The sequence below is a fragment of the Falco naumanni genome, chromosome Z (genome assembly GCF_017639655.2).
Source record: "Falco naumanni isolate bFalNau1 chromosome Z, bFalNau1.pat, whole genome shotgun sequence".
Classification (NCBI taxonomy): Eukaryota; Metazoa; Chordata; class Aves; order Falconiformes; family Falconidae; genus Falco; species Falco naumanni.
In genome coordinates, this window is record NC_054080.1 from 3,566,382 (window position 1) to 3,592,308 (window position 25,927).

The following is a 25,927-nucleotide window of genomic DNA, read 5'->3' on the forward strand; positions in this document are numbered from 1 at the left end:
TAAAGACTTGTGAGAACCTTACCACAGGTGAAGAGTGTCCACTTAAACACACGGACAGCAGGAAGGATTGTGTTGATATTTGTTTCTTTTCCATTAGGGATTTTTGTCGGAGGTAGAAGTGCCTACAAAATTTATTATTTTTCATTAGAGAACTGCAGTGCGGGGGATGAATTTGTAAGCAGAACAGAGGTTTCTGGAGGCATTTTAAATCTTGAATCCTTTTCTCTCTTGTATAAGAATCTTATTATTTACTGTCCCTAAGCAACAAGGCTATAGATTTTGCTTCTTATCTGAAGAGATGTTTATTCCAGTTTTATAAAATTAAAGTAAAAATCCTATAAGAAGCATAAAGTGAATGCAATAATAAGTGTGGAACCTAAATTTTCTTGTTCCTTCTTATGCTCCATCAACAGCAGCAAACCTGAAACTTGCCGGTAGTTTTAAAGAAAGATAAGTGGTAATGGTACATATAACGCCTGGAAGAAAGAATCCAGACACACAGAAATGCAGACACGGACAGATGGGTTTATAACCAGAGTGCTGATGGCAATAACAATGCTCTAGAGCTGGCTTTCTTTAGGGAAAGCCACAGTATTTATAAACCTTTAAAAAATGCAGGATGAAGCAGTGAGTGTTTGTGCACCAACATATTTCACTTGGTGTATGGAAATCAGAGAGAAAAAGGAGATGTATGGAAGTAGACCGACCTGAGCACAGAGGTCAATTCAGGCACTAAACAAAATGTCAGACACCAGGTTCGTCACCAGTTGAGAACTTACACAACAACAAAGAGCAGAGTCAGGGTTGTAAAAAGAAATACAATTTAGCAAATCCAATTTTCATTACATACTAAACTATAATACTTGTTGAGATGTTCTGCTTCAAGAATGTTTTAATTCTTTTGGAGTTTGGAATGTTTCTGGGGTTCTTTTTGGTTGTGTGTTGCTTTTTTGGAGTGTGTGTGTGTGTTTTTGTTTTTTCAATACTTGTGTATACAAAGGAAGATACTACCAGAAAACAGCTAAGGCGAGGTACTGTGTTGTGTTATGGGAAGTTACAGAGATAAAAAGAGGCAAAACAGACAAAAACAGTCAAAAAGAAAGACAGTTTACAAGGGCTATTAGACAAGACCTAGGAAAAGACCTTTTCTTCACTCCCCATAGGCTCATTTCTTATGGGACTTTTTCTACTGTTTATTTCTCAATATAGAACTAGATCTCTGTCTTAAAAAACACATGCACCGACAGTTGTCACAAGGAGAATATCTGGAATGTTAATATTGGCTTTCATATGAGCAGGGCAGATGAACTTTCTGAGATCTATAGTCTCAGAAAAGATGATCCTACTTCTTTCCACTCTTTTTCCAGCTTATAGGGAGGATTTTTAAAGCAAAAATTTGATTTTTTTCATCCTGCCTTTGATACTAGGAAGATCACAATCTCTACTCCTCAGTCATTTTTACTCCTTTTCATTGCATGCCAGCAGTGTGAGTTCTCCCTGGTTTTCCGTCTACAGGTGAGTGAGGCTGCTGCTAATTTGAGACCTGCTCCTGAAAGGAGCTGGCACTTGCAACTCTCATTAATATCAAATGAGATAGAAAGAACAAAGCTCTGAAACCCCGCCATTGCCATTTTGCAGTGGACTCTTAAAAGGTCTGTCACATCCCAGTTCCTCTGCTCTGATCATTAAGATTTTCTTCTAGCAATTATCATCCCACTTACTGTGTTGATGCACCAGAATATAGCAAGAGTACTTTCTTTGAGGTGTACACAAGTCCGGACATTACCAGAGCCCCTGAAACATCTTTCACAGTTTTTCTTCTCTGTGCATAACCTAAGCAATCTTTTATGCTCTAACTGTTTTATTTTAGTCCGCATCTCTGCAACTAACTGACATTTTGATGATCATGGCAATACTTTTAAAAATTAACAATATGCGTTAGGGATGATAGTTGCAGGGAAGAAAAAAAAAAAGCCCTAACCTAAGCTAACTAATCGGTTTCACTGTTTGGCAAAAGATGTAGTCTTAAATTTCTTGTTTCTTATGTATCCTTATTCAGCCTGTCCTAGGCTGAGATGATGCAATCTCCGCACATGCCTGTCACGTTCTAGGTTTTTAGTAGTCTGGGGTTTATTGATGTGAAAGTGACTGGGGGAGATGTGTCACCACACGTACCTTCTGCTGAACTTGAAGCGCTATGTACATTTTTCTAACCTTCAGATTATAAGTGTTCTCAATGTTATGTAACAGAATTACCTGTATCTTCCAACATGTTATGAGGAGAAGGAAGGTTTCTTGCCATCTTTTAAAATATATCCTTTGTTCAAAAAAATTCTATACAACCAATTAAAGAAAAAAGCAAAAATTAAACTAAAAAATCCCACTCCATCTAGTTGCCATAAAAATGAGGAGAAATGCAATGGTTTCCTCTTGATAGATTCAGAAATAATTAAGGCAGTAGGAAAGAAAAAGCAGGTTTTTATATGCAATCTCACCAAAGTTCTGGGGAGGACCCTATGCTTTTCCATATTTAATTAAACAGCAGCAATATAAAATCTTTTGTCCTTGTTTTTATCCTGCTCTTCAAGGAAATTCTTGATTAACATATGGTACTGCTGTGACTGAGAAAAAAAGTGTGCTAAACCTGCAAATTTAAATGTAAGAAACCACTAGAGAACATTCAAAATGGAAGCATCCATTTTGATTTATAAAGAAATTATACCTATATGTAGTAGTATGAATATATTACATGTTTTTAAGTACAGCATTTAGAGTAAAAATACAGGTTATAATTTTTCATATATATAAGTAAACACAGATTTACCTTAACCAGTATTTTCAAGAAAGCTTTGCAATAATATAATCTACAGTTTTGACATGCAAAGGAAAGCTAAACTGAAAAGGACTATGATTTCCTTCTGGTAGAAGGCCAGAACCAGGATTAGAAATCCAGAGTTTCTAATTCTCAGACCACAGGCTGATCCATCAGACTGTGTTGTCTCAAAAAGCAATTCAAACCAAAGTCATTAACGCCAATATTACATTCTGCACTTCAAAGGTACAGTTCTCGTAGTTACACAGTGCACTATGATATAAGAAAAAGCACTTTTAGGTTTAAATGTTTATGCTCTGCTCATTTGCATATAGGTCAATCTATTGAATAATGCATATACTCTTATACTTATTATGAAGAAGTACCTGCAGTCTGCCTCTGGATAAATTAAGGACAACTTGAAAGCCCACAGAAAGAACAGATTAGACTACTACTCTAAAACATTTTTTCCCCCCAAGAATTCTTTTGGGGAAGAAAAAAATGAATGTGTTAGAAGCCTGGAAGTGTATCCCATCAGAAGATAAAACGTTTTGCATTCCAGCATAGAGTGTTCTGAAATTTACTATGTGTTTCCAATTTACGTATTTTTGTAGGGGGATGAAGAATAGTTTCACACAGTTACACACAGTTTGTTTTTTGATCATTGCAAATAAACACTTTCAAAATACAGTTGTGCCAAAGTATATTGGAAGTACACAACCTATGTTTGTATAAATGTAAAAGTGAAACATACAGGTGTAAGTAAACGCACATATACAACTGTAAAACCACTTGTGAATTATCTATTATATAGAAGCGATTTTAGTGAAGCTTAGTACTGAAGATCTTTGCTGGCATAATAATTAATGTAAGGCTGAAGTCTAAATGACAAACTGGTTGTATTAGTCATTGGCTCCCTGAAGGTGTTAGATGTTTCACCCGAAGAGTACGGTTTGCCTTTTCTCTAAGTTCTGCAAGTAAATAAATAAAAAAATCTTCAATGAGGAAAAGAACCTCAGTAATTAATATGAGATCACAGATTCTCCATAAACTCCAAATTTCTGGATATTTCCACAACAGGTGATCATTTACTGAAATAACTGACAGAGCTGAATTTGGTGCCCCTGTTACAACGACATCATTAGCATCCTGTTGAGATGCAACAGGGAAGACTTTATAGCCTTTGGCTATGGGTCAAAACATCGTTTTGAAAGGTTTCTTACCAAGTTTTCAAGCACCCTTATAAGAAACAGAACAGTTTTCTTTCATCCCACAGACTGGCCAGGAAAAAAAAAAAAAAAAAAACCAAAACCAAACAACAACAACAAAAAACCTAAACCGATTCCAGGGAAATCTTTCTGCAATTACACTTTGTTATTGTTAAAGATCATTTGTTATCCAACAGTTAACTAGTATATTCTTATTAGCTAAAATTCCAGATCTGCTCTCCGTGGAATGGTATTAGATTTTCTGTCCTCAGCTAGTCAACAAACTTGTACTAGAAACTATATTTTAGAGAGAGAAACAAAATCATTAATGTCAACATGATGTAAGAAAGGATGGGTTTGTTTGGGTTTTTTTATTATTTATGGAGGGTCTTTTTTGGTGGGTTTAGGGGGGGTTGTTTATTGTACATTACTACTTACTTTGAAGTTATCTACTTCCTATTACTATATACATTAACATATGACGTCTCTCAAACCTGACAATCTTCTAATATCAAGCTTTGGATGTCACAGGTTACATCTTTACACTGAACAATGACGCATTCACCCAAACATTTCATTATTAGTGCTGTCATAACACCATGAGTACGCCTGTGCCAGTTAAAAGCTGCTGTATATTTTAATCATAAGTCTATATTGCTTTCCTTAGGGGAAGGAATTCAGTATTTTTGAAACAGCTTGATATTTTATGTTAACAAAAAATGTCATTAAAAGCACATGTTTTAGAAATACTAAACATTAGGATACTGGTGTCATCCACTTAAGGTGAAAATTCTGTTTTAACTTGAAGAAAGATGGAGAAGAAAAGTGTAAATGTGTATACAAAGCATACATAAACACTCCGTGTACTCTTACACAAAAAAACCTAGACATGTAGAATATAAAAGAAATTATGATCATTTAACCACACTGTAGAATAGATATAACCACTGGTGTTCCTTGGCTTGGCAGCACTGCATTATTGTGCAACTGAACTTGAGTTGTGTGTCAAAGCTGTCTTGAAAATATTCCAGACAGAACAATAAAATAAATTCCCAGAAATGTGTAATTAGGCTACAAATATTATACATATCAACATTTAAAAGAAAGTTCTAGAGCAAAATGTTTTGTTCATTACAGTATATTGCTGAAACTTGTTCTGCATTAAATAACTCTAGATTAAAGCTCATTAATTTAAAGTTTAGAAAAATAACAGATAAAGATAATTTTCAATATTTTAGGAGTTCTTGGGTTTCACTAAGATTTCCCTGCATAGCCTGCATTCTGCATTATCCAGTAGCTTTCCTGCTTGTGTAACACCGATTCATTAAGTGTAATTAAAAAAAAAAATAAAATCCTGCAAAATAAATTCTTACAAATCTCTAAAATCCTCAATGATCTAAAATAAAATAGTGATAACATAATGGGTTCCTGTACATCATCTGTAAGATTTATTGAGAAATCTGTGGGTTACTCTTCAAATGCTTGTTTCAAGCCCATGTACAAGAATTTTCACACACTCCTTTTTAGCATTTCAAAATAGCTAAAAAATGAGGTGAAAGCATGAAAATGCATTAATTTAACCTTTAACATTCACGGACTGCCCCCTTTTCTACCATACACTAGTGCTTCAGACTGAATGTCCAGAGTTTTGTGGTTGTCTTCAGACTTTAGTACATTAGCAGTTTTAAAGTCAGGCGTACCTTGGTCGAAACAATCAGCTCCAGTTATTTACAGAACTCAAAAGTAGGCCAGTGATTTCAATACTGGAAAACTATTACTGTTCACAGTTTTGCAGTTTATGAACTAGCCACCTTGCATCTGTGTAATGATAGATCCGCTTCTGAAATTACTGTATTTTTATAGGCTGTCCTCTGAGCTGTAAAGGTAGAGGCTGGGATGAGGTTGGGGGTGGAGAAAATAAAACAACATGTCAGCCTCACATGGTAATCCATATGAATATGGTTCTCCTACCCTCAAGAGTGATCTCGCCAGACGTGCGCTGACTTAACAGATCTGCCACCGCAAAGCTCCTGACTGAACGCCTAAGCTGTTGCTAAAAAATCTATCTTTTAAAAATGTACACAGCAGCAAGCCAACTGCCTCTTGCTTCTTGGGTAGGATGCATTCTGGTGATAAAATAGGTAAGACATCTGTTAGCTATTTTTGTTTAACATCTACATGCACATGATCTCCCAGCTAGACATCTGCTTTCATCTGTTAGGAAACCCTTGATTCTGATCAACTGTTTGCCACTTTGCAGCTGAGTAGAAGCCCTAAAGAAGAACATGAGGCAAAGATAATCAATTCACAGGCTGTGCACATACTTGAAAAAGGCACTGCTCACCATGAATACTCAGCTAGAATATTTATCAAATTGTAAACTCTGTTGCCATGCTCAAGTAGATTTCCTCCTAATACTCAGTAATCCCCGATTTACACTTGGATTGTCAAATCCAGGAAGTTAAAAGCACATTGAGGGCTGGCTAAATGTCCTCCCTGCCTCTCAGCTGCTTAATTTAAGTTTGGTGTTGTGGTGCTCAGCCTCAGTTAAACTACATATGACTTCTCTGGCTTTCTGTAAGATTTTGGGGATTTATATCTTGTTTTGTGTGTGCTCATAATTATGGGTCCAAAGACAGTCATGCTGCTTTTCAGTGGTGGTTTAATTTTTTCTGTTGTTTCCAATAGGCATATGAGGCACTCTGGTTTCTCTGCATAAAGCAATGCTCTGTTTCTTGACTTGCTACTGTCTCTGTCATACCAAAGCCATCACCATTGCTCACTCATTTGAACAGCTTCCTACACTGCTTGCTTCAGCGACCTTTTCCCTGCAGCTTTCTTAGTTCAGCCTCTGTAAGATGCACCCATAAGATGCTTGCCCTTTCCTACTCTTAAAGCTGTAAAAAAAGCAAATGAACCTCACCCTTCTGTCATGCAGATCATAAAAGCATGAGTAAGGCTTGGGGGTGGGGGTGGGGGTGGGGGGGTGGAAACCACGAAAAAAAAGAGAAAGAAAAGGTAAGAGTTTGCCCTTAGAGATCAAGGGTCTCAGACTGAGGATAGTCACAGTCATCTTTCTCAGAGATAACATTTATGTGAAATGCCAGAATAGAAATCTTTAATGTTCCTGTGTAGTCCTCCCAATATGTGAAGAAAGTTTCATTTAAATGATGCTGTAATTCTCAAGTCCCACGTGAAACATTTGAAAATTCGAGTTCCTCCTGGTCAAAAATATGGTGGTAACAAAGGTGCTTTAAAGCTCTGCCTAACAGAGAACTAAGGCAAAAATCTGGGTAGCCAAAAGTGAAATATCTTTCAGCTGGTGACTGGCAAACTGAGGTGGCTGCACAGAAGTCTAAATAAATTTATTGTGCTTGTTAGTGTATTCAGAACACGATAGATGCTGCTGTCACATTAAGGAGGGCGAGCAGGCATTTTTGCTAAGAGCATGGGGTCAGATCTGAAGGTATTGTTGGTCATAATAATGTTCTTGTAAGAGAAACCCCTTGAAGACTGAAAGATGTGACATGAGGAGAATTGCCCTGTCTCCCAATTTCAATTTACATTCATACTTAATGGGTCAAAACCTACAGTTACGAGGCAGGCGCTGGAATCTAGGTAAGGAGCTGCATTCTCTTGTAACAAGAGCCCAGAGTGAAGAAGTCCTGGAGTTACAACCAGACTCTATGAACCTTGTGACCAGGGAAATAGGAAATCAAGCTTTCCAGAATATCTTCAAGCTATCTTAAGAATTTAGCACGAGGCAATCATTGGATTAAACCCAGAGAATTCAGTTCTTTTTCTTCCCAGAAGACTGGGAATGCATAAATTTATTTTGCATGCTCGTTCTCTCACCTTAACTCTTCTAGAGGCAACACGGTTAGTTACAGCTCTCTTAACATGCAAAACACCATGCTTAAGGTACGAGAGTCTCTTTTAAAAAGTAACTTCTGCTCATTTAGTTATCTCTGGTCAGAAGGGAATTTAGCTAATCTGAATCCCAGCTGCAAGAGATGCCTCCACCACAGGGCCTCAGGCAGGACTGCGTTCTTGTTGCCTGCAGCAGCCAGGATTTAATTTAAACCCGTCTGCCTGCCTGTTAGTGAGTACATAAGCCAAGATTTGGGCTGTGTAGTAGGTGGAAGAGCTCTGGCTCAAGCATGAGTGAAACACTGAGGTGCTTTGAAAGTACAGGTGGAGCACAGCTCCTTCAACTGACTGTGTGAAAATTTGTACACCAGCCTCAGTTTGTGTGAATGTCCTTGTAGGAACTGGATATTTAATTTTTCAATATATATATGAACACGTTCAACATATATATGAACATATTGAGATATCGTGTGTCTGCAGAACGTATTTGAAACTGCATATGGGACCCATCATTTCTAAAATAGACATGGTAGCATGCATGACCTTGTCCATAGATCCCATAAACACAATAAAGGTATACAGAAGAGTCTGCATATTGAGATATCGTGTGTCTGCAGAACGTATTTGAAACTGCATATGGGACCCATCATTTCCAAAATAGACATGGTAGCATGCATGACCTTGTCCACAGATCCCATAAACACAATAAAGGTATACAGAAGAGTCTGCCTTTGCTGTAAGCAACTGTTGGCCTTATTATCTCACATAATTGACCCTAAACACAAAAAAGTTTCAGTTATTCCATCTATATACCTGACTCCCATAACTCTGTATTACAGCTGTGAATGGTGGTTTTCAACAGAAAATAACTACTGTATGATCACACTATGTTTTGTGGATCTTGTAACTGTGAAATGGTACTTTCTAGTTAACTGGTGTATATCTGGGTGCAGAACATGGGGCTTCTCAATCAGTTTTTCTTTTAGAGGAGAAACCTGTGATGCACCTGCAGTTGTTCTCTCAGTGCAGCCTGTGTGTTTGCAAAACATAATGTTCTTTTTCCTTGGGCAGAAACTTTAACAAAGGAAAAAGGAATCATTTATAAACAAACTTAAGTGTGATCTCATCTCTTGCTATGGTTGGACTCTATGACCTTAAAAGTCTTTTCAAACCTAAATGATTCCACGGTTCCATGAATGCAGACCTACATGTATGTACCTTAAGAATTCTGGCTCAGACATTGTACTTGTCCCAAATGTTCTCTCCCAAAATGCTGGGCATTTAGCCAGCTGTTCATATAATACAAACTATAAGAGGCATAAGTCCATTTTTTATGTTGTGTTATGAGGCTGTGGATATATCTTATGGTAAAACTTCATCCTACTTATACATGCTAGGGATGGGTATTTATATTTAAATGGCCCTTGCTTGTTTGCTTACAAAATCAATAGGCACAGTGAGAGACTGTGGGTTGCACAGCCATTTCCTCCTCCAAGAAATGCATCTCTAAAGCACAACTTGGAGCTCAGCAGCTTTTAGAGCGTTCTTTTAAAATAGGCAAACTGTTTTCATTTTCTATGAATGTTACGGAAAACTTGCTTTGGCAGTAGCTAGCCTGAGTGTCTTTATGTCTCATTGGGCTTTGCAAGAGCAACAGAAGAGTAGCCTGGGAATGTGGCACATTTCTTAATGCTGTGAAAAGTAGAGAAAAATCATCACAAAACAGTAATTAGCTTGTCTTTATATTTCATCTCATCATACAGCCAGATATATTTATAAATACAATTTTTAAAGGTATTTAAAATGTAAGGGTTTATTGGTGCTTTCAGCAGTGGTGCTAAATCAAAGCAAAAGACTAAGATGCTGTAACTACAGAAAATGAGTCAAACATAAATAAATAACCTGTGTTTTTCATTACTTTGTTAAATTACAAGCTTCAAATAAACCTTAGGTAGTTAAAAATTTCCAACAAAGAACAGAAAGGGATCAGGTATTCCTGACTTTCTACATTGCTAAATATCAGTGACAACCAGTTTCATCTTTCGTTTTCAAATTGATTAAAATTATTAAAACTATTTCTGGGCTAGACTCACTATCTGTGTCAAATGACATTTCTTCAGCCTATGTGGTTAGAGGAAATTTCTCTTTGCCTTCGTGCCTGCATACAAGCCTAATATGAGTTCAAGTTCTCAAACTGTGGAACTGTAATCCAAAATTTGTATGGATTTTGTAGCAATGTAAATTCATCTTAGACCTTCCTGGGTAAAATTATGCACACCCATATCTGCTCTAATGTCTTGAGCAAATGTAAATAATGTTCTGACAGATTCACAGTGAAAACTTAGTGCAGCATTCCTCTTAGATACCTACTAGAAAGAGAGGCACATTATGGTGACTTTTGCTTCTGATTCATGGCTTAAATACTTACATGAACAGTTTATTAACATGTTTGATTTTAATTTATATTTAATATTAAGCTTTGAACAAATAAGCAGCTGGCCTTGGCTTTACTGCCCTATAGCTAATTGATTAATTAGGTCTTTTATTTGCTACAAATTACTAAAAATTGAACATGAGGCTGATTTAGAATATGGCATTGGAAAATCCCCTTCTAATACAAACCTAGTTGTTAACACATTGACAAATATACTCTAGTCAGCCTCTGCACAAGTATTGTTGCAGGTATATATCTATGTATCGATATCTGTATCTATATATCTCTGTTAGTCCCCTCTAAAAATGTTGGGGTTTTTTTCTTTATTTGGTACTACAGCTTATATCTCCTAATCTTAATTAGAGGATTATTGTGAGAACATTGCTTCCTGCTCTGTCTCCAATTAACACCACCCATCTGCACATTAAGGATAACCTAGTATTGAAGTGAACAGAAGCAATGTCAGGCAAAAAAACCAACCCTACAAACCAGCAAATTAGGAGAAGCAGTTTGGGCTTTAACCTTGTGAAAACGCCAGCACTTAACTGAAAGGGCCAGTATGAAAGAAATTATATTTTATACATAGTTATATGTCAAACTCATTATGACATGAAAACAGTAAATGCAAGTATTCAGAGGAACTCAAGCTCAGCTCAGACACTCACAAGCATAACACTTTACACAGAACAATAAATGCACTGTTGTAGAGAAAGAGAAGACAGGCAATAATTGCTAATATTTATAAAGACATGCCAACTGCAGCTGATCTCTTTTCCTTTCACCATTTATAAAGGATTCTGCACCTTCCAGATATGCTTCTGCTATCAACCCACTTTGAAAAGATGATAAACTGGAAGACAGAGTTTATGCTGTTTACAGATCTCCCAGTTCAGCATTCCAGATACCTTCAGAGCCGCTTTGGTTGTGTCTCCTTAAACAGATTGACACACTCTCAGAACCCAATAGGTTTCTTCAAACAGCTTGTGTCCAAAAATAAAAGTCTGTATCTTATTAGCACCTTGAATCTAACATGAGCCCTTTACTTCCATTTGCACCAACCGCTTTTGCACAGGTATGTGAAAATACTTAGAAATGTCACAGTTTCACGCCAAGTGAATTCATGTACTGGAACAACGTATCAGATAATTTCTTAAAGCTTGTTACTTTAAATAAAGGTTTGCCACGTGTATATGTATGTAATTACTTTTGCTTTTAAGGTGTTATCAGGAGAAGCTGTCAGCTATCCATTCTTTGGAAAGGTGAGGGAAGAAGACCGCTGATGTGAAGAAAGGTCTTGCTCTAAAATAGGGATGACATCTAAAGTGAATTTGGGTGTACCCCAAGACAGAGCTTAAGCTTAATCATTTACGTGCATGTCACTGTATTAAAATGCTTTATGCCTTTAAACTTCAAACCCTTTCCCAGATTTTCTGATCTGCAATGGGAGAGATTAACATTTTCAGTTTTGCCATAGATATATATATATGTATAGTTACATGTCTACCTCTTGGCATATACTCTCAATCAGCATTTTGAGCTGTAATTTCCCATGAGAGGTATTAGAAACTGCAGCAATAAAGGATGGTCAGCATCTCACTAGTAGAAGAGCTGTAGGAAAAATATTTGTATAATGACATCTTGCAAATGGAAGAGTCAACCTTTTCACACCATTAAAATAAACATAAAAAATAAACTATACTGAGACAGAAAAAGTAATAGAGGCTGCTAGACAGGAGAAATGGACCTCCTGCTCTACTTGGCCAATCTGGGCTGAAGCATGGTGTCATGCCATGGGACCAAATTGAAATGGGCCGAATGAAATAAATGAAACCAAAGGGACCAGCAAGGGTGATGAGAAACCAATAAACTCGTGCACAGGGGATGACTGAATGCATTAAGATTTTCAGGTGAAAGAAGACAGAGAGAAGATAAATCTTGCAATCAGAAACACATGCTCAATGCAAATCAAAGATCAAGACTCAGAAAGTAGTGAGGGATATTGAAAAAAGATTTTAAGGGAGGGAAAGGAATCCTGAAGATATTGCAGAAGTAGTACTGAAGGGGAGCTGCTGAGCAGCTCTTATCACTGGAGTCATCAGGAAAGAGGGAAAGCTGAGCCTGTCCTAAAGAGTCAGCTGCCTTGTCTGCTTCCCTGAGGTTTCATAATAATATTGGGTAGAAAGCCAAGAGAACAGAGTGTGCTTCCTTGTTCTACTTTCATTGAATTAGAATATACTTAAGATTAGGTTAGCATTCTCAGCTAATTACTGTAAATCATATTGTGCATAGTAAGATAGTAGTCTATAACTTTGTGAGACAGAAGAAATCAGCTCACTCTTTTACCATATACAAATCACTATTTGTCACAGCTTTTCCCCCCATGCAGTTTACTTTTTCAAAGCAGAGACAGAAAAAATAGAAAAACTATATAGTGATGATATTCAAATTGTCAAAGTCTGACATCAAAGTAAAACATGTTTACATATGGGAAGAAAAGAAAAAAACCCCAACCTTTCTGCATTTGTCCTTATATGCTAAATATGTTTAGGACATACTATGATAATGCCCTTTCATTCTAATCTATTTCATGTCACTGTTTAGATTGTTTGATTAGAAATATGTATTTTGTCATATGGAAAGAGACTAAGGACTCCTAAATAATGTCTGCATTTATGCTTGGAGAAGGAGGAAGAACCTTTCCCCTTTATCTAAATTGCCCCTGCATAACAGATACACTGCTCCAGGGGTGGTTATTGAAGAGCACATGAGTAATGGATAGGATCCAGGAGGAGCCAATGATGCGAAGTTGTGCTGACTGCCCACCAGCAGAAAAAGCACCAAAAGTATTAGTTACTGGATATTCCTTACTGACAGGCACCAAAGCACCCATTTGCTATCTAGACAATTTCTCTAGAGAAGTTTGCTGCCCACCGGGAGCTTGGATTCACAATGTCACTGAGAGACTGCTGAGTTTGGTGAATCCTACAGATTATAATCTGCTCCTAATATTCCATGTAGGGTTCGAAAATACTGCAACAAGGCAATTTAGAACCATAAAAAGAGACTGTAAGTCCCTTCTAGTAATCTTAAAAGGATCTGGAGCACTAGCGGTGTCCTCTATCCTCCCAGAGTAACAGGTTTAAGAAGGAGCAGATAAAGAGGTGAATGTATGGCTGGTGCCATATTGAACGTTTTGCCTTCTATGATCATGGACCTACCTTTTTGAAGCTGGGTGTATTGGGAGCGGATGGGATTCACCTGACCAAGTGGGGCAAGAGAGTCTTCAACAGCAAACTGGCCAGACTTATGTTGGAGATATTTATCTAGATTTAGTAGGACAAGAGTGTGGAGTTTTGAGCAACAGAGGAGAGCCAGAGGCTGCTGATGTGTTAGGAATTAAGAGGGAAACACTTGTGAAACACCCCAATGAATTAGGACACGTTCCTTTAAAAAGGTGACATGGGCAATAGCGCAGCCAAAGTGCCTCTATACCAATGCATGTGGTATGGGTAACAAGAAGGAGTAGCTGGAAGCTGTTGTGCAGATAGAAAGCTACAATCTAATTGCTATCACAGAAACATGGTGGGCTGAATCACATGACTGGAGCATTGCAATTAATGGCTATAAACTCTTCAGAAGTGGCAGGCAAGGAAGGAGGTTCAGGGTGGGGTTGCCCTCTATGTTCAAGAATGATTTTATTGTGCAGAGCTGTCTTTAAAAACAAGTGATGGTTAAAAATTAGGGGCCAAGCCTACAAAGAAAACTTCTTCGTTGGTGTTTACTACAGGCCGTCCCTACAAGTGGAGCCTGTAGGCAAAGCGTTCTTGCTTCAACTACAGGAAGCATCAGGCTCGCAGGCTTTGATCCTGCTTGGGAATTTCAGTCATCCTGAAGTCTGCTGGCAAAGTGTAGTAGTAAGATGTAAGTGGTCTAGGATACTCTTGGAGAGTGTTGATAATTTCTTAATACAGGTAGTAGACAGTCCAACCAGAGGCGAAGGACTACTGCTTACCTGTTGCTCACCAACATGGAAGATTAGGATGTCAGGGCTGGTTGCAACATAAGGTGTAATGACCAGGGCCTAGCAGAATTCACAGGATTTGGGCCTTGAAGGATACTGGCCAGGTGAAGAGTAGAGTCAGGACAGCAAATTTTAGGAAAGCAAACTTACAGTTGCTTAAGCAACTAGTGGATGGATTTCCCTGGGAAATTGCCGTCAAGGACAAAGGAGGTGAACAAGGCTGGCAGCTCTTTAAGAAAATTTTTCTTAGAGTGCAAGAGCTTTCAATTCCCATATGCAAGAAATTGGGAAAAAAAGGCAGGAGACTGGCATGGCTCGGTAAGGACCTCCTAGTCAAAGTGTAAGAAGGAAATGCACAGGCAATGGAACCAAGGATGTGTATCCCGGGAAGAATACAGGAACACTACTTGGATGCGCAGGAATGTTATTAGTTAGAACAGTTGGAGATGAAATTGGCAAGGGGTAAAAAGAATAATAAGAGATTTTACAAGCATGCTGGCCAGAAAAGGAAGATTAGTAACCCCCTTAGTAAATAAGACAGGAGAACAGGTGGCAACCAAGATGGAGAAGACCAAGATACTAAAAGAAAAATTTTCCCTCAGTTTTCAGTGGAAATTTATCTTCCCACATATCTCAAGTCACTGAAAATCAAGACAGAGACTGGGGAATGAAGCACATCTCATCACAGGAGATCAGGTTTGAGACCACCTGAGGAACCTGAGCATATGCAAGCCCATGGGACCTGACAAGAAGCACCCCAGAGTCCAGAGGGGATTGGCTGATGTAGTTGCCAAGCCGCTTTCCATCATATATGAAAAGTTGTGCCAGTCAGGTGAAGTCCATGGAGACTGGAGAAAGGGAAACATTACACCCATTTTTAAAAAGGCCAGAATGGAGGACCCTGGGAACTACCAACTAGTCAGACTCACCCCTGTGTCTGGGAAGATTATAGAACAGAACTTTCTTGAAGCTATGCTGAAGCATATGGAAAACAGAGAAGTAATTCAAGGCAGCCAGCATGGCTTACCTAAGGGAAAATCATATCTGAGTATTCTAGTGGTCTTCTGCAATGGAGTAACTGCAGCAGTGGATAAAGGAAGAACTACAGATGTTAACCTTTCTGAACTTCTGGACTGTTAGATGGATAAGGAGTTGATTTAATAACCATATCTAAAGAGTTATAGTCAATGGCTCGATGTTCTAGTGGAAACCAGTAACCAGTGGTGTCCCTCAAGGGTCCATACTGGGATCAGTACTATTTAATATCTTCATCAATTAAATAGACAGTAGGATTGAGCGCACCCTTAGCAACTCTGCAGATGGCACTCAGCCGAGTGGTACAGCTGGCTTGCTGGAGGGAAGTGATGACATCCAGAGGGACTTTGACAGGCTTGGGGAGTGGACCCACACAAACCTCATGAAGTTCAACCAGGTAAAATACAAGGTCTTGTACCTGTGTTGGGGCAATCCCCAAGATCGATACAAGCTGGGCAAAGAATGACTTAAAAGCAGCCCTGCAGAGAATGGCTTGGGTATACTGTGGGACAAAACGTTGGATGTGAGCTGGCAATGGGCTCATGCAGCCCAGAGAGGCAGCCATGTATTGAGCTGCACAAAAAGAAACACAGCCAGCAAGTTAAGGAGGTAGTTCCTCCCTTCTGCTCTGCATTCATGAGACCCTGCCTGGAATACTGCATCCAGCTGTGGGGTCCCAAGCATAAGACAGACATGACCTGTTGGAGTGAGTCCAGAGGTGGGTCACGAGAATGGTCAGAGGGCTGCAACGCCTCTCGTGTGAATAAAGGCTGAAAGAGTTGGGACTGCTCAGTGTAGTAAAGAGAAGGTTCTGGGGGGACCTTATTGTGACCTTTCAATATATGGAAGAGGCTTATAAGAAAGGTGGAGAAAGGCTTTTTACCAGGACCTGTAGTAGCAGGACAAGACGCAATAGTATTACACTGAAAGGTCAATTTAGACTGGACAAAAGGAAGACATTTTTGGTTTTGGGGTAGTGAGACCCTGGCTTGCCCAGAGAAGCTGTGGGTGCCCCATCATCAGAAGTGTTCAGGGTCACATTTGGTAGGGTTTTGAGACACCTAATCTAGCGGAAGATGTCCCTGGTCATGACAGGGGGATTTGACCAGACTGTTATTCAAGGTCCTTTCTGACCCAAACCATTCTTCGATTCTAAGAAACTGGAAGAAAAGAACAGTAGATCATAGAATTGTTTAGGTTGGAAAAGACCTTTAAGATCATCCAATCTAACCATTAACCAAGCACTGCCAAGTCCACCTCTAAACCGTGTCCCTAAACACTACATCTACACATCTTTTGAATATGTCTTGGGATGGTGACTCAGCAACTTTCTGGGCAGCCTGTTCCATCCTGGAACAGGATGGGCTGGTTGGGTGGTCTATAACAGACTTACACCATGGTATCAGCCTTGTTGGCCTTCCCCTTGATTCTTACCTGTTAAAACTCAGTCCTATCATTAAGCTTAGGCACAGCTGGAGATGAATTTTGACTATAACTCTTTAGATACGGTCATTAAGCCAACTCCTTATCCGACTAACACCATTCAGCTCTAGACAATCAAAACACTCCTTAACATACAGAGCTACCCCACGGCCTCTCCTTCCTTGCTTATCCCTTCTGAAGGGTTTATAGCCATCCATTGCAGCACTCCGGTTGTGCAAGTCATCCCATCATGTTTCTGTGATGGCAACTATATCGTAGTTTTCCTGCTGCTTCTTGTGCCTCCTGTTTGTTGTCCATACAGTGTGCAGTAGTGCGGATGCACTTCAGCTGCGCTATTGAACTTGCCACCTTTTCTGGGGGAGAAGCCCCAGTTCCTGCTTGACCGTTCTCAGGTGATTCTGTGGTTTCTAACACATCAATAACCCTTGTGTCTTTGCTACCACGTGGATCTTCATCCCTGCCTCCGCTGAGACAGCAGACTGAAAGATATCCCTACCAAATCATCGCTGTGCAAAGATCCTTTTCCCCCTTTGAGACAGGTGTATCAGATGTTACATGTTAGTGTCCTCTTTCTCTCCTTTTGAGGAATGTGAACGCTTTAGATGTCTACATAATTTAGGACTCTTCAAAATTTATTAGAAAGTGGATTGTAAGTGGTTTTTTTTTTTCCTTCTTCCACCACCCCACCCCAAAACAAACAAACAAACAAACAAACATACAAATAAACCTAAACCAAAGCTGGAGTTAATGCCTTCATTTCATTCCAAAATACCTCCTTCAATCCACAGAGACTATCTGGAAGCAGGGAGTTGTTATTGGCCTTGTCTACCCACTAAATCCTCTCATATCAGTAGAATCCTTGGGAGTCTCCTAGAGCACCTTCCCAGTGGCTTTGGATTGCTGTGCTAGCTCTGTTTGGTGGTTTATATGGTTTCTGAGCCTTCATCCTGATCTGTTCATTATTGCAATGAAAGGCTACAAAGCCTCCAATGATTACTTTCCTCTGTCAGGGTCTTCAAGCAATGCTAGCAAAATCACAGCCTATTCTTTGAATAGGTTATGTGAATCTCTGTAATTAATAACTCTTTTTAATACATTACAAAGTTCTGAGAACACTGTAATTATGTGTTTAACAAAAGCGGTGATACTTATTGGCTATATACAGTCACTAACATGAGGCATTTCTCAGATTTTTTTTTCATTTTATAGCTGATGTAGCTGATTTGAAAGTAAATATTCTTATTATTCCCCTTTTCCACTTTTAAAATAGTGAAGGGACAGACTTGAATAGTGTCCCTATGCATAAATACTTCCAAAGTTATGTAAGTTCAAAGAAAAGGGTCGGTATTTCTATCCTTCTGAAATGGGAGTTTAGAAAATAGAAAAGGAAAATAGAATAGTCTTCAACATTCTCTTCTAATGTCTATTTTTCTCCTGTGGATAACTCTTCTGACACAAAGTAGGAAATACAAAAATTTGCTCCTGCATCATTCTAAGGGTGTGAATTTAGATGCAAGATAAGCAATCATCTGTTATGGACGGAAACTGGATAAGATTAATATCACTTAAGAATGCTGTATTTCTCCACTAATTCTATAGCATGATTTTCACCATGGAAAGAGAATAAAATTATTCTGGAATGGAAAGCAGATGTTCATGTAACTGTACTGTGATTACAGAATATTTGAATTGTCAGTAATATCAGGGAGTAGGGCTTCATGGTTTTCATACTATTTTAGGGTACATTGTAAGCCACATAATCTTGATTATTGTAATCATTATTTTAATGTACTTGTGTTATAGTTGTGCCTGTAAGTCTTCAATAATGAACTCTTGCTTCTGGGACCCTATGTCAATGCAACAGAGAGAGTCCCCACATGTCTGTAAGTAATCACATAAGGTTTACCTTGTCAGCTTGTGTTGTTTATCTGTGCTGCAGCCTATGGCAAAACTGAAATCTCGACAACAATACAGGCATATGTGTTTTAAAGAAGAAAAGCTGTTTTGAATCAGACTGGTAGACAGGGCAGGGCAAGGGAAGGCACATTTAAATTATTACACTTGTCTGTCTTTGCCTGCCATGTCCCAAAGCTTTCCTTATTCACTACAAAGGAATGAAGTGAAATTGCATGACCGACATTCATGTGGATATAATAATTAAATGTTGGATATAAAGTCATATAGTGCACTTACAGGTTTACTGTCCAAATGTGATGAAAGAACTAATTTATTTAGCTGATTAATACTTTTATTTCAGGCAAACAAACGACAGGTTTTCAGTTATGCAGTCCTCTCCACCTGTAAAGAAATCATCAGACTAACTCCTTATTCTAATATATAACATTATTTTCCTGGTTTTCCTCAGGGGGGAAAAAAAAAAAAGCAGAAGAGATTGTTGGTTTGTTTTAGCTTTCTCATCTTCACTTTCTGTTATTTCTGTCAATATTTACATGTATTAACTACTTAAACATTTATAAAATGTGTGGCTATTGCTCTTCACCTCATAGTTTCATCCAAATATTTAATTAATTGATTTTTTTAAAGTGTTACAAATTCAACTGTATCAACGGCACACTCAGTTACCATGTGGCACAAGCATTACAAAACCTATACTCTCAGAAAAAAGAGATATTTTTGTCATTAATTACGCATGTTCATATAGTACTGAGTGCAACTGATCTTCTTCTGTGGTCCCAGAACCGATTATCAATATGTTCTTATTCTGAGTGTTCTCTTGAGAGGTGTTGTACAGCACTGCATACTGTAAAAGTTTTCCAAGACAGGTGTGGTGTGTAAAGGTGAAGGCAATGGGTTGGTTTTCAGCTGTGTTCATTTAAACTAGCCTTTTTTTTAAGATGACTTTGCCACTGTTGTCTCAGCGTCATTTTCAACATGCAGTTTCCATGATTTCTTGCTGTGTGTCATCGTGCCAAATATCTTCGATGTAATGCTAGTTGAATGATATAAATTTATATCTATATGCTAAAATCTAAGTAGTACAGAGAAGTCAGTGGTCCCTAAGGGTCCACAGATCCCAATAAAATAGCTTGCTGTAGACAGTCTCAGTTCTTAATTCATCAATTCTTCCCATTAATCAGAGTAATATTTTTTTTCTTCAGAAACTAGAAAATAGATTTAGTCTTCAAGAGTACTGGATATTAACAGGTTAAATGCCTTAAAATGCCCCAAATGTTTCCATGTAGCCATGGCTGTTAAATATTGGAAGCATATTTGCTGGGAAAAGGCAGTATGTATTGTCTTTTTCATGTATTAACAGCCCTTCTGCCAAATCCAAATCAAATCCAAAAATTATTTTGTGTAGTTTTGGTTTTTAACTACAAGCATGAAGTAACTTAGCTTGTTTATCAGTAAAGCTTTTTCTCCTTTTACCTTATTTGTTAATTTTCAGAAGCTATGTCTGTGAATTGTGTGATCTTTTGAACACAGCAAGTGATGGTACTATAATACCGTTATTAGTAAACATACCATTGCTTTGAAACTGTTTTTTGCCCCGCTTGTTTGACTTTATTTTAGAGTCTTTTAGCTGAAGAACAACAAAAAAAGAGTATTATTTTGAATTGCATGTTATTACCATCCCTATTCCCATTTCAAATGTAACAGCTGCAGATAAATGTTTGATACATTAAACAATCATAAATTATAAATATTTAGATGGCAGCCTCAAGACAATGCCTTTGCTAATGAATAAGACTTTGAGTCAGAAGTATTCAAAGGCTGGTAATAAACAGTATCTCTTTGAACTAAAACTCTGTTTTATTGAGGAAGACATTATGTCAAACAGCTGTCTACTTATTTTCTAGGCATTCATTTTATGAATCATCATTTCATATAATGGATATTTTGTTATCATATCCATAGGATATTTAAGTTGTTTGTTTGATGTAATAAAGTTAAGTTCTGGTAGATTTTGTTACAAAGCCATTCACAGGTTTTTTTGTGTAGATTGGAGGCTAATCTTGATTTACAACCCGTGCTATAAGTCAGTAAAACACTTCTGTTTCCACGCAGAGGAGGCCAAGGGATGGATGAAAAACGTTGACGATGCAGTATAAAGGGCAACGGTCTAAATACAAACAAGGAGTGCTAAGAAATGGTTTTGTAATCAACACCTGGATTTCATGACAAGGAAAGAAGGTTCTTCTGTAGCTTCCCTATTAGAAGGATGTTAAGAGATATGTTGCACTCCATCAGCGTTAACATACCTCATAAAAATCTAGCACAAAAAGAACTTGCTGTACTGCATGTTTTCAGAATATTAATATGTACAAAGTACATTTCAATAGACAGAAGCTTTTACAGGCCTTAAAAGGTTTTAAATCTGACACTATGGCACTACTCGATGTTTAAAAAAATAAAAACATCAACAAACCAATAACAGCAGAATAAAGATAAAAATCAACACTTCGTGTTATGAATATTAAATTAAATTAAATTGCCATGCATAATATTGATATTATTCTCATTTTTTAAATCATGTTCTTTGTTTAATCACTTTGATTTCATGGAACGGAACATGAACTTACCATGACACTTTTATCTGCTAAAACTTGGCAATCTTTTTTTTTTTTTTTTTTTTTTTTTATTGTTTTTAATGATTGAACTGATCTCAAAGATATCTCCAAACATTTGTAATAGGCTGGTGTCAAGCTAAAGAACATTGTACTAAACCTATCCTGTGATTTAATGACCTCAGAAATACCCCATTGCTTTTGCCCATGTTTGTAAAAAGAAGAAAAATATGACACGCTGTTCCTTGCTCAGGATTTACATGTGTTGTACAATGTTGGAAATCACTGCCTTGTACCCATCTTTCAAATCATTACTGACCTGCAGCTAGGAGAAGTGATGTCTATTGCTGAGCTTGCATTTAGGGCCTGGTCCATGAAACACAAATTTTCTTCCATTGGCTTTCACATACTTAGAGCCACGTCCCCTTCACATATAGAGAGCTGTCTCAGTTAATCAACATTTACTTTTTTCTTCTTTCTCATGAAAAGTTGCATATACATATTACAGATAAGAATTTGATATATTAATAGATCAGAATAATGTTGTAAACAATAAGGCACCTGATTAATACTCTTTTATTCTCTTATTATTCTATGATTACTAGGTTATTATTCTATGATTTCATTTTGTGTTTAACAGGGAAAAAAAAAAGATACTATAAAAAAATCTAGTCATTCATACAATCTCCTTGCTAAATAACAAATACTGTTCTGAAAATAGTTTGTTTGGGAAGTAGTGGTAAAGCTTGAATCAGTGCTTTACTTTCTTCCCAGAAAGAAATATTTACCTAGGCAATTGTGAGGTAAATTTCTTTGCCTCTCAGAGATACATATAAAATTTTATATAGCTCCTTATCTTTTTAGAAAATGGTATGACAAATTTTTACATACATAAAACAATATGCTACACAAGACGACAAAGACTGGAAAGCATTTGAGGTGTCATTTGCTTAGCTGGGATCAGGCAGAATAGGAAGCTGAGACTCTTTTTTTATTACATTTTTATATGTCATGGTTTAAAGTGCTTTGTAAAATAACATTTATGATTTCTACCACTAAAGAAGTACATTCTGTGGAATGATGTTTTCAGAAGGAATGAAAATCAGTTTCCAATTAAGACTAAGTGCCACCACAGACCTCTCCTGAGATGCTTTCTTTGTCTTATTGATGCACTGCAGATGTTCTGCTCAGGCTGTGGGAAGAGTGGAAAATGCAGATAATTTCCCACACTGTTGTTATCCTTTTTTTTTTTTTTTTTTTTTTTTTTTTTAATATTGTTAAGGGCTAACATTGCCTTCTCATTACCTGCATTTCCCGTGGAGAAATAGAAAATGTTTTCAGTGTCTTCTTTAAGAAAGGAAAGAACAGAAAAAGAAAAGAAAATTTATCACAAGTGAAGAGATTTTGTCTCGAGAGAGCCTTACCATGTTAAAAGTGACTGTTACTGCTTTTGAAGTGGAGAAATGTAGCATTGTATTTCAAACTTCATGGTTCATATTATCTCAAAATCCTGGCAAAGAGCACGAAATCAATATGAAAGGTCAGCATAACACTTCGGGGATTAGAATATTTACATTTTTGAAATTGGTATTAGGAGCCTGCTCTGCAGTGGACACAAAATTATTTTACAATATCTCCCCAAACAATTTTCTTCCAAAAGAACTGCAGGTGCTTCAGCTTCACTCTGAAAACAGCTGTTCCCGAAACTAAGCTACTCAAAATACTATATTTTCTAAGGGGCCTCATTGGAAATCCAGTGTGATCATAAACTAGCTTGAAAATTCCCTTCTTCATTTGAAGTCCTCGGTGCTACCTGGTATACAGAAAAACCCTTGTGCTTCCAAAGTGCAAACTTTCTTCTAGATTAATCATACTGCCAAAAAGCCTGGATTAAATCTATGGTGTTTGCTCAGTTTTTCAAACTCAGAGCTTGGTCCAGTAATTTTATGGGACAAAGTAAAGATTTAGCTATCCATACCTCCATACTGTAGCACTGATGTATTCCGGCCATTTCAGACTGTCTATAGTTTGGTCCAGCTGGTTTTGAACTAGGCTTTCCAAACCCAAATGTTATATATGGTGCCTGTAAAGATGATTCTGATACTTGCAGATTAGACGAAAGATGTTTTTTGAACTGGTTCTACCTGCTTTGTACATTTTCTTTAGTGCAATATTTTTTCCCTTTTTAATCTAAGCTCTGTCCTGTGGTCATCTGTCAACAGCTGATATTAAATGACTCTTTTCTCCAAAGACTGTCACAGACAGTATAAAAGGTAAAGGATGTCCCAGTATCCCTAGATAAGTCTTTGCCTACATCCAAGCCCCACGGCAGTTATGATGTGGCTGCTTTTGGCGTTTTTATTGGCATGGCTGCATATTCTTGGCCGTAGCCTATGTACACGATTTACCTTCATGGCTATTACCTGCCAGGCAGTCAGGTTAGCTGTGGGTGAGAAATGTGTTGTGCAGAGTCAAAACCATTGCTTATTGTCAGGGCTCACCAAAGCAAAATTGAAAATTTCTGCACCAAGCAATTGGGGATTTACCAATTCTGCTGCTTCTGATGGCAGCCCACCATTTCTGGACATCTGACTGTCCAGATGGAGATGCTGGAAACATGGCTAATCCTTATAAATTAACTGTATGACATATGTGCAATAGGACCAAGTGAAATGGAGCAGTGACGTGAGATGGATTAATATTCCTACTGTTGGCAATTGTGGAAATGGACTCCTGTTTGTTTTAATTATATTCAGGAAAATAAAATTTTACATTTCAGAAATTAAAACAAAACATACAGTGAAGAATAGAATTGCCCAGTTTTCTTGAAATCTAAGAGTGAAAGGAATGATGAAGGCAGTACTTTAAGGGAATAATTCATTTCACCCTGAAGTAAGATAATACAGGCATTTTTATTTATCATTACTTTAGTCCACAAGGCTGGCATGAAATGCCATTTTATCTAATACTGTTTATACAGCAACAACAACAAAAGAAAACCCTACAGCTCACTTTTTTCTTTTATTTTAACTTTATTTGATCATGTTTCCTACTTCCAATTTCATCTGTTCTGTGAAACCTAAGAATCCATGTATTAACTCATAAGCTTTCTACAAAATCTGGGATAATAAAAGCCAGGTGGTACCTAGCAAGTTAAAGCCACATCCAGATGGAAAGTATTCTCTAGCTGGAAATTAAATGTCCATAAGCAATGATTAGCATTGGATTATTAGCTCAAGGTAAATTTATATGTATGATGACTTTTTTTAAACCAGTATTTTTCTTTTGATTTTGTTTTCACAGTAAAAAAGAAATTATAGAAAGTACATTATTTTTAAAACAAAACAAAATTGCTTTCTGAGGGTGTTGCATTCACCCTTTAGAATATATTCCATTGATTTTTCCAAATTTTTAATTAAAGCTATCCAAATTTTTAAGTAAATCAGGACAATAATATGGACTGAAACTATTTTCCTTGAATTTTGAGAAAACTTTGCTCAGTTTTTTGAAAAAAAAACAAAACCAAAACCTAGAAACTTCTCAAGACTTACTTTCTGCAAATATCTAGTCTTTTCTCTTGCAGCTGTAAGATATTTTGCCACAGACCTGCAAGTAGTTCGGTCTGTGTTGGTGATCTTGAGAAGACAGACCAATTTGGCTTGAAAAAACTGGAATAAGCACAAGCACTGACAAAGGCTGGTAGCCAAATACAAACTGGTTCACAGCTTCCCACAAACACATTGCCAAAACATTGGCTGCCAAGACACATAACGTGTGTTCCAGGTTCAGCTGATGAATTTTATGTTGGGCTAGTGAAACACCCGAGCCGATTTGCAGTGTCCAAATCATCATTCCCAAAGGAATGAGGGTTGGCTTTTCTTTTTCTTTTTTTTTTCTTTTATTTTTCTTTTTTTTTTCTTTTTTTCTTTTTTTTCTTTTTTCTTTTTTTTTCTTTTTTCTTTTTTCTTTTTTCTTTTTTTTTTCTTTTTTCTTTTTTTTCTTTTTTTTCTTTTTCTTTTTTTCTTTTTTTTCTTTTTTTTCTTTTTTCTTTTTTTTTCTTTTTTTTTCTTTTTTTTTCTTTTCTTTTTTTTTTTTTTTTTTTTTAACATAAAGTCCATCAAAGCCTGGCAAAGTTCTGTGAATGAACTTCTGTCTCCAGATGTTAATACAGCGTATTGTCAGCTGCGAAATATCCTGAATCAGCAAAATCTTCCTTCAGGCCTTCTTGTAGTGCCACAACAGGCAATGAATGCCAGCGACTCATTTCCAGATGAGTATCTGTATCTCAATTAGTATTTTAAAAAATACTAAAGGCATAATATTGTTTATAATATGCTAGACGGAAAGTCCATCCAGTCCAGCATCCCCTCTCCAGAAGTGGCTGCTGGCAGATGCCAGCAGGAGGACATGGAACAGGTCAGGTGTCACATGATACAGTATTAGGTGGATTTTTTCTTTCATGAGTGAATCTAGTCATTTTTCAATCCTTGTTGACTTTTAGCATCCAAAATGTATTGTTTCAGGAACACGAATAGGTTAATTGTGTACTACTTGAAATATCTCCTTTTTGTGTTC